Genomic DNA, 12,711 nt, shown 5'->3' with positions numbered 1-12,711 from the left:
CACGTGACGCGCACCATGCACACCTCCATGCACAACCACGGCCACAGAATTAATATAACTTTGGCAAGATGGGGGAGGGTCCTGGGGCAAAAGGCCGCAAAGAGAAGGCTATGACGTCATCTTCTAATGAAGGTTGTTGCCTCAGGACATCTGGGAGGCAATAATGATGATGAAAGGATTAGCATTGGGCATGCAGAGAGGAAAATTGAAAGGCTGAGGTCTCAGGGCGATTGAAGGAGGTTTTAAAAACCTGATGGTTAAGAAATCAGAGATACACAGGGTAAAAAAAAAAAAAAAAAGCAGGAATGGGAAGATTGTTGGGAAAGAATCAGGCTGGTTTATTTAAAACTCTGTTGCCCCAGGGGCGCCTGGGCGGCTTAGTCAGTTAAGTATCCAACTTTGGCTCAAGTCATGATCTCATGGTTCATGGGTTCGAGCCCTGCACACGGCTCTGTGCTGACAGCTCAGAGCCCGGAGCCTGCTTCAGATTCTGTGTCTCCCTCTCTCTCTGCCCCTTCCCTGCTTGTGCTCTGTCTCTCTGTCTCTCAAAAATAAATAAATGTTAAAAAAAAAAAAACAAACCCAAAAACCTCTGTTGCCCCAAACTCTGTGGTTTATTCATTCATTAATTCAATGAACATTTATTGATGCCTATTATGTGTCATCACATCCTAGTTGCTAAGGAATGCAAAGGTGAATGAGCCATGCCCCCAGTCCCCAGGGAGCTTGTGGTCAGCTGAAGAAAAGAGTGACCTGATAATTAGGGTTCAGCATGATGCCAGTTCTGAGAGGGGAAAGCATGCAAATGGAGAAAATTTTCTAGAGAAGGGCCAACCAAGCTGGCATCTGATGGATGAATGGGAGTTCTCCAGTTTGAAGATGAGTGGGACGAGATGGGGAGAGTGACCCAAGGGGAACAAAATTTGCAGAAGTTTGAAAGTGAGACCAGTCACTGGGGTAATTGATATGAGATCCGGGAAGCAAGGGGGTAGGGAGAGTGACAAGACAGGTAGAAAAGAAACAGTTCTAATCCAGGAGAACAGTAGCTTTTAAATCTTTTTGATTGCCCCATGGTAAGATATGCATATTCTATTTTGGCCCTGTATAATCATGCGTGTGTGTGTGTGTGTGTGTGTGTGCATGCATGTGTGTGTATCTGAAGCAAAGGTCAGAAAAGCAATATTTCACCCTGCAGCATGCTATTCATTCTGATATTTTCTATTTTGTTCTATTTTGTTTTAAAATGTTGGCCAGGGGTGAAATAAGCTGACCACAAAATAACCCACATCGTATGATTTCATTCCTATAAAATTCTGTTAACAGGCAAAACTAATGAGATCAGTCGTTGCGTGGGGGTGCGGTCTGGGTGGGAGCAAGGTTAACTGCAAAGAAGTGAAAGAGAACTTTCTCAAGAGATGGAAAATTTCTATATCTCGACTGGGGTGGTGGTTACATGGGCACATGCATTTGTCAAAAACAAATACATAAAAATAAACGCATGCGAGAGAACTTTCTTGGGTGGTGTTGCTGTGCTATATCTTGATAAAGGATTTGCATTGCACAGGTGAACGCATTTGTCAAAACTCACCAAACGGCACACGTAAGATCTGTGCCCTTCATTGTATGTAAATTTTACATAAAAAAAAAAAAAGAAAACTGTGGACAAACACTGACCTGTAGTTGGTGAGGTAGGTGCACGCTGAAGGATTAGGAGGAAGTATTGTGGTGTCGGCAGCAAACCATTTTGAAATGGGGAGAGCCATGTGCAGATGGACAGATAGGTGATGAACGTACAGTAAAATGCTAATGCATGTCACTCAGTGAAAAAAGACTAGCCTTTTTCGTTCCTCATGCTGGAATAACTGGACATCCACCTGCAAAAGGATGAAGCTGGATCCCTACCTCACGTCATATCCAAACATTAATTCAAAATGGATCAAGGACCTAAACACAAGAGATAAACTATAAAACTCTTAAGCGAAGACATAGGGTGTGCATCTTCCAGACCTTGGGTTAGGCAACGGTTTCTTAGCTATGACACAAAAAAGTACAATCAACAAGAGAACAAAAAAAAAAACAAAAAACAAGGAAACTTGATATCGTCAAATTGCAAAGCTTCTGTGGTTTGGAGGATGCCACCAAGAAAGTGGAAAGACAATCCACAGAATCAAAGAACACTTTTGCCAACCCTGTATCTGATAAAAGGCTTGTCTCTAGAATGTGTCAGCAACAATTGCACCTCAGTAATAACAATACGGATGACTCAATTTTAAAATGGTAAAAGATCTGAACAGACAGGTGTCCAAAAAAGATACACAAGTGGCCAACACGCACAGGAAAAAAAATACTCAACTTCATCAGGGAGATGCAAATCAAAACCACCATGAGGTACCGCTTGGAACCCACCAGGAGGGCTATTATCAAAAAGACAGACAATAGTGAGCGTTGGTGAGGATGCAGAGAAATTGCAGTTCTGTATCCAGCTGGTAGAGGTGTCAGGGAGCACAGCTACTTTGGAAAACAGGCTGGCAGTTTATGACCCAGAAATTCCACTCCTAGGCATATAAGCAAGAGGAGTTAAAACTTGTGTCCATATGAAAACTTGTACGCAAATGTTCATAGCAGCTTTATGTGTAATAGCCGAAGGGGCAGAAACGGTCCAGATGTTCATCAACTGACGGCGGATAAATAAAACGTGGCATATCCATACGAGAGAGTGTTATTTGGGAATAAAAAGGGATCGAGCACTGGTACCTTCCACAGCATGGATGAACCTTAAAAACATGATGCTAAGTTAAAGAAGTCAGTTGCAAAGGATCCCGTGTTGTGTGTTCTATGAGTAGGAAATGCCCACAGTAAGCAAATTCAGAGTGATAGAAAGCAGATTAGCGTTGCTAGGGCTGGAGGTGGGAAGGGTGGAGTAGGAGGCTGAGGGTTGAGGGGTGCAGGATTTCTCTGGGAAGATGAAGATGTTCTAAAATTGATTGTGGTGAAGGTTGCACAAGTCTGTGAGCATACCAAAGTAATCGAGTTGCACACCTTCAATGAATGAATTGTAGGATTTGCTTACCGCATCTCAATAAAGCTGTTCAAAAATGTCAACATAGGGCCCCCTGGGTGGCTCAGTCAGTTAAGCATCTGACTCTTGATTTCGGCTCAGGCCGTGATCTCACGGTTTGTGAGTTAGAGCCTCACATCGGGCTCTGGGCTGACATCATGGAGCCTGCTTGGGATTCTGTCTCCCTCTCTCTCTCTGCCCCTTCCCTGCTCTCTCTCTCTCTCTTTCTCAAAATAAATAAAAATAAACTTACAGGCTCCTGGGTGGCTCGGTCGGTTAAGCGTCCGACTTCAGCTCAGGTCATGAGCTCACGGTTCGTGAGTTTGAGCCCCACATTGGGCTCTGCATTGACAGCTTAGAGCCTGGAGCCTGCTTCAAATTCTGTGTCTCCCTCTCTCTCTGCTCCTCCCCGCTCATGCTCTCTCTCTCAAAAATAAATAAAAACATTAAAAAAAAAATAAACTTAAAAAATGTTAACATAGATATAAATGAAACATTTGATAAGTTGCCCTTAACCCAAATGAAACACTTTTGCTCTTCAAAAGACACTACCAAGAAAATAAAAAAGATCTGCCACAGAATGGTAGAAAATACGTGCAAATTATATACCTAAGAAAGGACTCGCATCCATAGTATATAAAGAACGCTCCAAACTCGATAAGAAAACAACTAAACATTTTTAAATGGGCAAAAGGCTTGAACAGGCATTTCACCAATAAATATAAACATATGGCAAATAAGCACATGAAAGGATGTTCAATGTCAGCAGTCATTTGGGAATTAGAAATTAAAACCACAATGAGACAGCACAATACACATTAGAATGGCTCACATTTTTTCAGTGTACTGACACTACCGAGTGATTGCGAGAGCAGAAACAACTGGAATTCTCATACATTGCTGGTGGGGAGGCAAAATGACAGTCATTTAGAAAATAGTTCGGCAGTTTCTTATAAGGTAAAACATGTTTTACCATATGACCTACTGTCCTACTCCTAGGTATTTACTCTAGAGAAATGAAATGTCTTCATTTCTGTCTGCAGGGGTGCCTGGGTGGCTCAGGTGGTTAAGCGTCTGACTCTTGACTTTGGCTCAGGTCACGATCTCGTGGTTCACGGGTTTGAGCCCTGTGTTGGGCTCTGCATTGACAGAGCAGAGCCTGCTTGGGATTCTCTCTCCCTCTCTCCCTGCCCCTCCGCTGTTCGCTTGCTTATTCTCTAAATACATACATACATACATACATACATACGTAGAAAAATCTGTCTGCAGATGTTTACAGTGACCTTATTTGTAATCACCAAAAAATAGAAACAACCCAAATGTGCCTCAGCTGGTGGTGAATGGATAAATAAACTTGGCTACATCCATACTATGGAACACTGCTGAGCAGCCAAAAGGAACAATCCTCTGATACACACAACACTACAGAAAAATCTCCAATGGGTTGTGTGTTATGAAAGAAGCCATACTCAAAATGCTGCATACTGTATGACTCTCTTTCCGTGACAAGCTATAGGGAGAGAATAGATCAGGGGTTGCCAGGAGCTGGGGGTGGAAAGAAGGGTCACTGCAAACGGGCAGGTGAGAATTTTGTGGATTAAAGGAACAATTCTGGAAAAAATAGTTTCAAACAGAGAGGGAGGGAACCTCTAAGAGACTCTTAAATACAGAGAACAAACTGAGTGTTGATGGTGGGAGGCAGGGGAGAAGGGGAAGTAGGTGATGGGCACTGAAGAGGGCGCTTGTTGGGATGAGCACTGGGTGTTGTATGTAAGCGATGAGTCATGGGAATCTACCCCCGAAGCCAAGAGCACACTGTATACACTGCATGTTAGCTAACTTGGCAATAAATTATATTTAAAAAAATAAACAGGCACAAAAACAGACACTCAGATCAATGGAACAGAATAGAGAACCCAGAAATGGAGCCACAAATGTATGGCCAACTAATCTTTGACAAAGCAGGAAAGAACCCAGAAATGGACCCACAAACAATCCTAAAATTTGTATGGAACCAGAAAAGTCCTCGAATAGCCAAAGCAATCTCGAAAAAGAAAACCAAAGCAGGAGGCATCACAATCCCAGACTTCAAGCTATACTACAAAGCTGTAATCATCAAGACAGTATGGTACTGGCACAAGAACAGACACTCGGTTCAATGGAACAGAGTAGAGAACCCAGAAATGGACCCACAAACCTATGGCCAACTAATCTTTGACCAAGCAGGAAAGAATACCCAATGGAATAAAAACAGTTTCTTCAGCAAGCGGTGCTGGGAAAACTGGACGGCGACATGCAGAAGAGTGAACCTGGACAACTTTCTCACACCAGACACAAAAGTAAACTCAACATGGATGAAAGACCTCAATGTACGACGGGACGCCATCAAACTCCTCGAGGAGAAAACAGGCAAAAACCCCTTTGACCTCAGATGCAGCAACTTCTTACTCAATACGTCTCCGGAGGCAAGGGAAACAAAAGCAAAAATGAACTATTGGGATCTCATCAAGATAAAAATCTTCTGCACAGCAAAGGAAACAATCAGCAAAAATAAAAGGCAACCGACAGAATGGGAGAAGATGTTTGCAAACGACATATCAGATAAAGGGTTAGTATCCAACACCTATAAAGAACTTATCAAACTCTTACCAAACCAAAAGACAAATAATCCAGTGAAGAAATGGGCAAAAGACATGACTAGACACTTCTCCAAAGAAGACATCTGGATGGTCAACCGACACATGAAAAAATGCTCAACGTCACTCGTCATCAGGGAAATACAAATCAAAACCACAATGAGATACCACCTCACACCTGTCAGAATGGCTAACAGTAACAACTCGGGCAACAACAGATGTTGGCAAGGGTGTGGAGAAAGAGGATCTCTTTTGCATTGTTGGGGGGAATGCAAGCGGGTGCAGCCACTCTGGAAAACAGTGTGGAGGTTCCTCAATAAAACTAAAAATAGAACTACCCTACGACCCAGCAATGGCACTACTAGGCATTTATCCAAGGGATACAGGTGTGCTGTTTCGAAGGGACACATGCACCCCCATGTTTATAGCAGCACTAGCAACAATAGCCAAAGTATGGAAAGAGCCCAAATGTCCATCGGTGGCTGAATGGATAAAGAAGATGTGATACAATGATCTATACAATGGAGTATTACTCAGCAATCAAAAAGAATGAAATCTTGCCATTTGCAACTACATGGATGGAACTGGAGGGTGTTATGCTAAGTGAAATTATTCAGTCAGAGAAATATAAATATCATATGATTTCACTCATATGAGGAATTTTAGATACCAAGCAGATGAACATAAGGGAAGGGAAGCAAAAATAATATAAAAATAAGGAGAGGACAAAACATAAGAGACTTTTAAATACAGAAAATAAACTGAGGGTTGCTGGAGGGGTTGTGGGAGGGGGGAATGGGCTAAATGGGGACAGGGCATTAAGGAAAACACTTGTTGGGATGAGCACTGGGTACTATACTTTGGGGATGAATCTCTGGAATCTACTCCTGAAATCATTATTGCACTACATGCTAACTCACTTGGATGCAAATTAAAAAATAAAGAAAAAAAGAATAAATACATAAATAAATAAATAAATTTAAAAAAAGGAACAATTCTGTATCATGCCTGGGGCGGTGGCTGTTCCACTATATTTGCCAAAACTCATAGAACTGTACTCGAAAACAGGTGAATCTCGCTGTATGTAAATTATACCTTCATCTCAAAAAAAAAAACCTAAAAATATGGATTAATGGTAGACTCTGGATGATGGGAATTGTACAGTGATTGTGCACTGTGCAATTCTTACAACTCTTTGGCACGTTTGACCCTGCTCCTAACCAGCTATTTGGCAAAAAACATCAAAAAGATGTGAGGCGGTTGATGAAAATAAAGAAATGTACGCATGACCAAAACAACCTAACAAGCAATTAGTTAAATAAATGAAATCAGTCAGTCATCTCACCCTTCCAATCTTAAATAATAATAAATAATAAATACAATCAGTAAAGCATTATAGGTCACGGCCCACTACATTGATTTTGTAAGCCGTTGATGGGCCATGACCTTCAGTTTGGAAGACACTGCTTTAGACCTGGTTAAGGGGCTTGAACTTGAACCTGAGAGAGGCTGGGGAGATTGAGGTCCCCAGACGTGCGTTGAGCTGGGCAGACTCCCCACTCTTGGACCAGGAGTAGTTGGGGGTCCTGAGGAATAGCTGGGGAACGTGTCCAGCTCAGACAGAAATCACTGCCTGGTGTCCCCGGGGAGCGATCCAAATTGGATTTTCTCACGACTGTGGGTAGAAGAGGGCTCTCCCCTTATGACCAAGAGAATAGCTTTCTCACCGGCCTCGTCACCGGGCACACAGGGGCAGGCTTAGTTTAATTTATTAGCAAAACCCCATTTCCTGCATTCAAGACCATTGCCGTCAGGGAAAAAAAAATTATCCCTTTTGTATTGGATATATATATTGGAGTTACATTCAATTTCAACTTTCGTAAAGGGGTTCAGGAATATGAAAATAGTCTTGCTACTTGAACGCGCAAGTTTGGAAACCTCTTAATCAGACTCATTTGAAGAGCTTTATCTACCGATGGTCTTGAAGCTTAAGATAATTCCCTGAGGTCTTTCCCGAGCCCCATCTCCTGACCTCTGTGCCATTTGCCCCAAATGCTCAGTTCTGAGGGAGAACAAGGTCTTTATATTTCTTTGCCTTTGCGTAGAGCCTGTCTCTCTCTTGTCCCCCTGGTGAACTCCTATCCATCCCTCAGGACCCTGCTTCAGCCGCACCTCGTCTGTGGAGACTTACCTGGATTCTTTGTCCTTAGGACAGCAGCAGTGATCCCTTTTTCTGCATTTCCACCTGTCTGCATGCAGCTGTAAGGTCAGACTGGCTTTCTCTCTGGATGCAGGAAACGCCATGGGAATTTGTTGTTCCGGACAAAAGTAAGCCTGATGCCAAGCCCTCATGCTCCAGAGTATAACGAATGATTCTCAGTGGCTGCTGGAGCCTCTCCCCGCTTCCAGGGTGACACAAAGGGTGGAGGTGTCATACGTAGAGCAAATGATTACGGAGAGCCCTCTGGGCTGTAATCTGCAAGAGGCACCACGGAGGGGCCATTGTCTGATTCTGCCTGCCCCTGGGTGTCCTCACTGCTCCTTCCCAGCTTGGGCCCCCCCCTCCTCACCTCACGCAGTCCCAATGGGGTCCTGTCACCTCTCTGTGAGCCGCAAGGCAGCACGGCGTTGTCACGCCACCCCAAAACGCTCCCACCCACTCCCCACCCCGAGTTTGGGGAACTCTCCCCCTCCCGAGGCTCCCTGCTTCTGCTCGTCTCCCCACCACACCCTTCCATACTTCTGTTCCATTCCTCCCTGGGAGGTTTCATTGACAACACAGTGTGGCCTGGCTTGCCTGAGGAAGGGGGGAAAGGAACACTGATGCCAGACAATTTCTTACTAACTCACACCCTGTTGTACGTGAATTAACACTGACCTCACCACATTACAGTGATACATTTGCCAGCCTGGACCTTCCCCTGAACTGTGAGTCTTTGGAAGTCAAGTACTATCTCATTGGCTTTGGCCTCTAAAAGGCCAACGGTGGGCTTTCTAAGTGTGATGATGGCAAGCTTTGCAAACGTCTCTGAGGCTTCATGTCCTTGCCTATATAATAGGGGCAACAATAATATCAATCTCATACTAGTGTGGTTGGCATGAACCAAAGTAATGCGTGTTGGTCCCTTACGACAGTGCCTGACACGTAGTTGTAGCTCAATTAAAATTAGCTGCCATGATTACTTTTCATTCTCATTCTGGTTCCTTGCAGTGGCTGTGTGGTTGCCTACCCAACAGTCATCCCCAGCTCCTTTCTGCTACTACGGAGACTAAAAACTTGCCAGCTGGGCAGGGGCATGTGACCCAATCTTGGGCAACAGGACTGGAACGGAAGTGCGCAAGAGGCTTCTGGGAAAGAGTTTCCTCTCTCATAAAGACAGGGAAACACGGACAGAGGTGATGTTTGGAGCTGTGGCAGCCATCTTGTGACCGCGAGGGCAGAGCTAAACAGAAAAGTCGACATGTTGAAGATGTCAGAGCAGAAAAATAGAAGAGTTAGGGGTCTTTAGGACATTATTGCTGCCCCAGCCCTGGAACCTCCTACCTTAGAACACTCTGGCAAGGTAGATCTGAAAGGTCCTCATTATAAAGGCCACTTTTAGACGGGTATTCTGGTGTGAGCAGCTGAAGCTGTTCCGTGGCACACATAATTACAGAAACGTATGCTCAGTGACTGTTGAAGTGACGGTGCCGGGATGGAAGTCCTGGACTTCGGAGGTCTGGGTAAGTGGGTTTTTGCTGAACGTCTTCTACTGTCCAGCCCCCACTGCCCATCCCGGATCACATTAGCACAAGAGCTGGCTGCCACTGAGGTCATAGCTGGGTAATGCTTCTTGGCCCACTAGTATATGTGTTGGCCTTATGGGCAGTTCTACAGTGTGTTCATAGGAAAGCCAGTAAACACACAGCAAATAAAAATACCAAAGGGAGGGAGAGAGGAATTGCTCGCCAGTGAATAATCCAAATTCCTCGGGCTTTGTGTTCGCTCAGTCTTGGCACACGGCCTTGTTCGTTTAACCTGGGGCATCTGGTCCCCTAATCTGAGTTGGAACACTGGGTCAGTCTGCCGTTGGCCAGCAGAGAAACACTTAGCTGCTGCATTTCTAACTCACTCGTGGTATGTTGTTCGTTCCCTTGCCTCGGAGGCTCTGTCTCTCTGTTGCTGAGAAAAGGAGGGGCGGGGGTTATGCTTCTCTTGTTTCTGGTTAATTTTGTGGCTAGAGAAAATTTCGTGGGAAAGACAAAGGCACAACACAGTTTTACCACAACAACTACCGGTCCCATGGTGATGCAGGATGTTGTAGGAATCACCAGTGTGCACCTTGTACAAGTTCACATTCTAGTTAACCCTTCTCAGTTTGGCAGTCAAAGCCAAGCTCAAAAGAGAGGGCTGGTGGGATAAATACATCTTCAGGACGTGGCTGGTCTCCCGTGACCAAGAAATAGCACTTTTCTGCTCCCTTGAGCTCCTGGGTTCGCTCATGTCCTCACACTGCTGTGCGTAGGGGAGGAAAATCTTTTCCCTTCTTCGCTTCCAGATTCTTTGGCCGGGCCCAATAATTACATTGACACGAGACAGGAGAGAAACGAGTTTAATTTCATACGCAATGGGGGCTCGTAAAAATCTAAGACTCAAAGAAGCGGCCAGAGCAGGCAGCTTTTTGTAATTTTCAGGCGACGACAACAATACGTTTGGGAAGAATTAATGACACAAAGCAGTTTGAGCTCGGGGCAGAAAAGGAGTGAGATAACAACGGTGGTTTCCACGGCCTTCTCGGCCCTGAGTTGCCACATCTCTGCCGATAAGGATACTTTCTGCCTTCCACATACAGGGGGGCCACTCTCCACACGGGGCAAGTTAGTCCTGCTTTTAGAGGGACAGAGGAGAGTCCGAGTGTCCTTCTGAGACTGGCGGTTTCTTAAGTAGCTTGAATTCAAACTAGTCGATTTGCCCAAGTGTCATGTTTCGGGACGGGGCCTGCACTGAACCCCATCGCGGATATAGGACTATGTTTTGTCTGCACACGACCCGCACTTTCCAGGGTCAGCAATGAGGTTTCACTAAACACGAAGCCTGTCTTTTTTATTTTTTTATTTTTTTATTTTTAATGTTTATTTATTTTTGAGACAGAGAGAGACAGAGCATGAACGGGGAGGGTCAGAGAGAGGGAGACACAGAATCTGAAACAGGCTCCAGGCTCTGAGCTGTCCGCACAGAGCTGGACGCGGGGCTCGAACTCACGGACCGCGAGATCGTGACCTGAGCCGAAGTCGGCCGCTTAACCGACTGAGCCACCCAGGCGCCCCAAAGCCTGTCTTTTTTAGACTCTCCTTAAGGTTTCCTCCACCTCTGCAGCCACTCATTCTTTTTTCCCGCAGTTCTGTCCTGATTCTCTAATTACCTTCTAACCTCCTCTACGTGGAATCACACATCATACCCTCCTCTTTTTCCTCTAGCGCTCTCCTTCTTGTTCAGCTCATTAGGTTTTTTTTTTAGATATTTTTTTAAAGCTTATTTATGCTGAGAGAGAGAGAGGGCAAGAGAGTGGGGGGAGGAACAGAAAGAGGGAGAGAGAGAGTCCCAAGCAGGCTCCACCCTGTGAGCCCAGAGCCCGACGTGGGGCTGGAACCCACAAACCGCGAGATCATGACCCGAGCTGAAACCAAGAAGTTTAACTTATAAATTAGTTAACCGTAAAAGGTTAACAACACAATTGCTAGTAAAATAGAACAGTTATAACAATGCCCTGTAACACAAGTTATATGAATGGGTCTCTCTCTCTTAAAGTGTCTTATTATCCTCTCTTTGTGAGAATGGGAGATGGTAAATGTGTCCGTGATGAGATGAAGTGAGGGGCGTGATTAGGCACTGTGACATAGCGCGAGGTTACTATTGACCTCCTCATGATACTGGGAGGATTGCCTGCTTCTGGACCGCATTTGACCGTGGGGAACCGAAGCCGCAGATAAGGGGGCACCGCTCTCCAGCTCCAGGCTCATAACCAGCACTCTCTTCATCTGGCCCTATCCATCCTCCCACGCCTTCTGGGCCTTTCCCCCTAGCTATCTCTAAGATCTCTCTGACCCCAAAAGCCCAAGACCAAAGTCATTATCTTTCTGGAACCTCACTTCTCTGTGTTCTCAGACTCGGTTAATGCCGTCACCATTCAATTAAGCAAGCTGGAAACGGTGTCTTCACCTTTGACTTCCCTCTCTCTGTCTCTGTCTCTGTCTCTCTTTCTCTCTCCCCTTGTCTCTCATGAAAGACAAACATGAGCCGCCACGATCTGTCTACTCTGCTTGGGTCTCCACATTCACACCTGACCTGTTTCCCTTTCCCCATTGCCTCCGCCCTGGTCCAGGCCCTAACTCCCTCTCGTATGACCTAAAGTGACGTCCTTCCCTGCTTTGTGTTGCTGGTGGCAGTCTCCGTATATCGCCTCCCCAGTACCATTGTACCCCTTCCTCCCCCCGACTTCATCCAGCCTGTAATGGCCCCCACACCTAGAGAAGGAATCATGAGCAATCCCATTGGCCCTGAACAGATTCTCACCTTCCCCAGCTCGCTTGCAGCGAGGGGCGGCAACGTGATTCCACCCCGGCCAGTAAGACATACGGGGCAAATCTGGAAAGAGACCCACGAAGAGAAAGACCTCCGTGCCCCTCCCCCACTACCATCATTTTCATTTGTGTTCTAGAAGCTTAAGCTCTGTAGGCGGGCAGAAACCCTTTAGATGCCACAACGCAGCCCCCAACGTCTCTCTCCTCCAACATTGCCCACTTCCCCACTCCCCCCACTCTCTTGCCCTCTCTCTCTCTCAACATCAATAAGCTTTAAAAAAATATCTAAAAAAAAAACCTAATGAGCTGAACAAGAAGGAGAGCGCTAGAGGAAAAAAAAAGCTCCTCATGCTGGAGCTTGGCGGTAGAATGCTTAGGCCCGGGGACATCCTTTGTGGAGGCTGGTCTCCAGAGATGGGGTGCAAGTCAAGCCTGTCCCCCAGCAGTCATGGTCTT

This window comes from Panthera uncia, chromosome E3 (assembly GCF_023721935.1).
Source record: "Panthera uncia isolate 11264 chromosome E3, Puncia_PCG_1.0, whole genome shotgun sequence".
NCBI lineage: Eukaryota > Metazoa > Chordata > Mammalia > Carnivora > Felidae > Panthera > Panthera uncia.
This window is presented reverse-complemented; position numbering follows the sequence as displayed.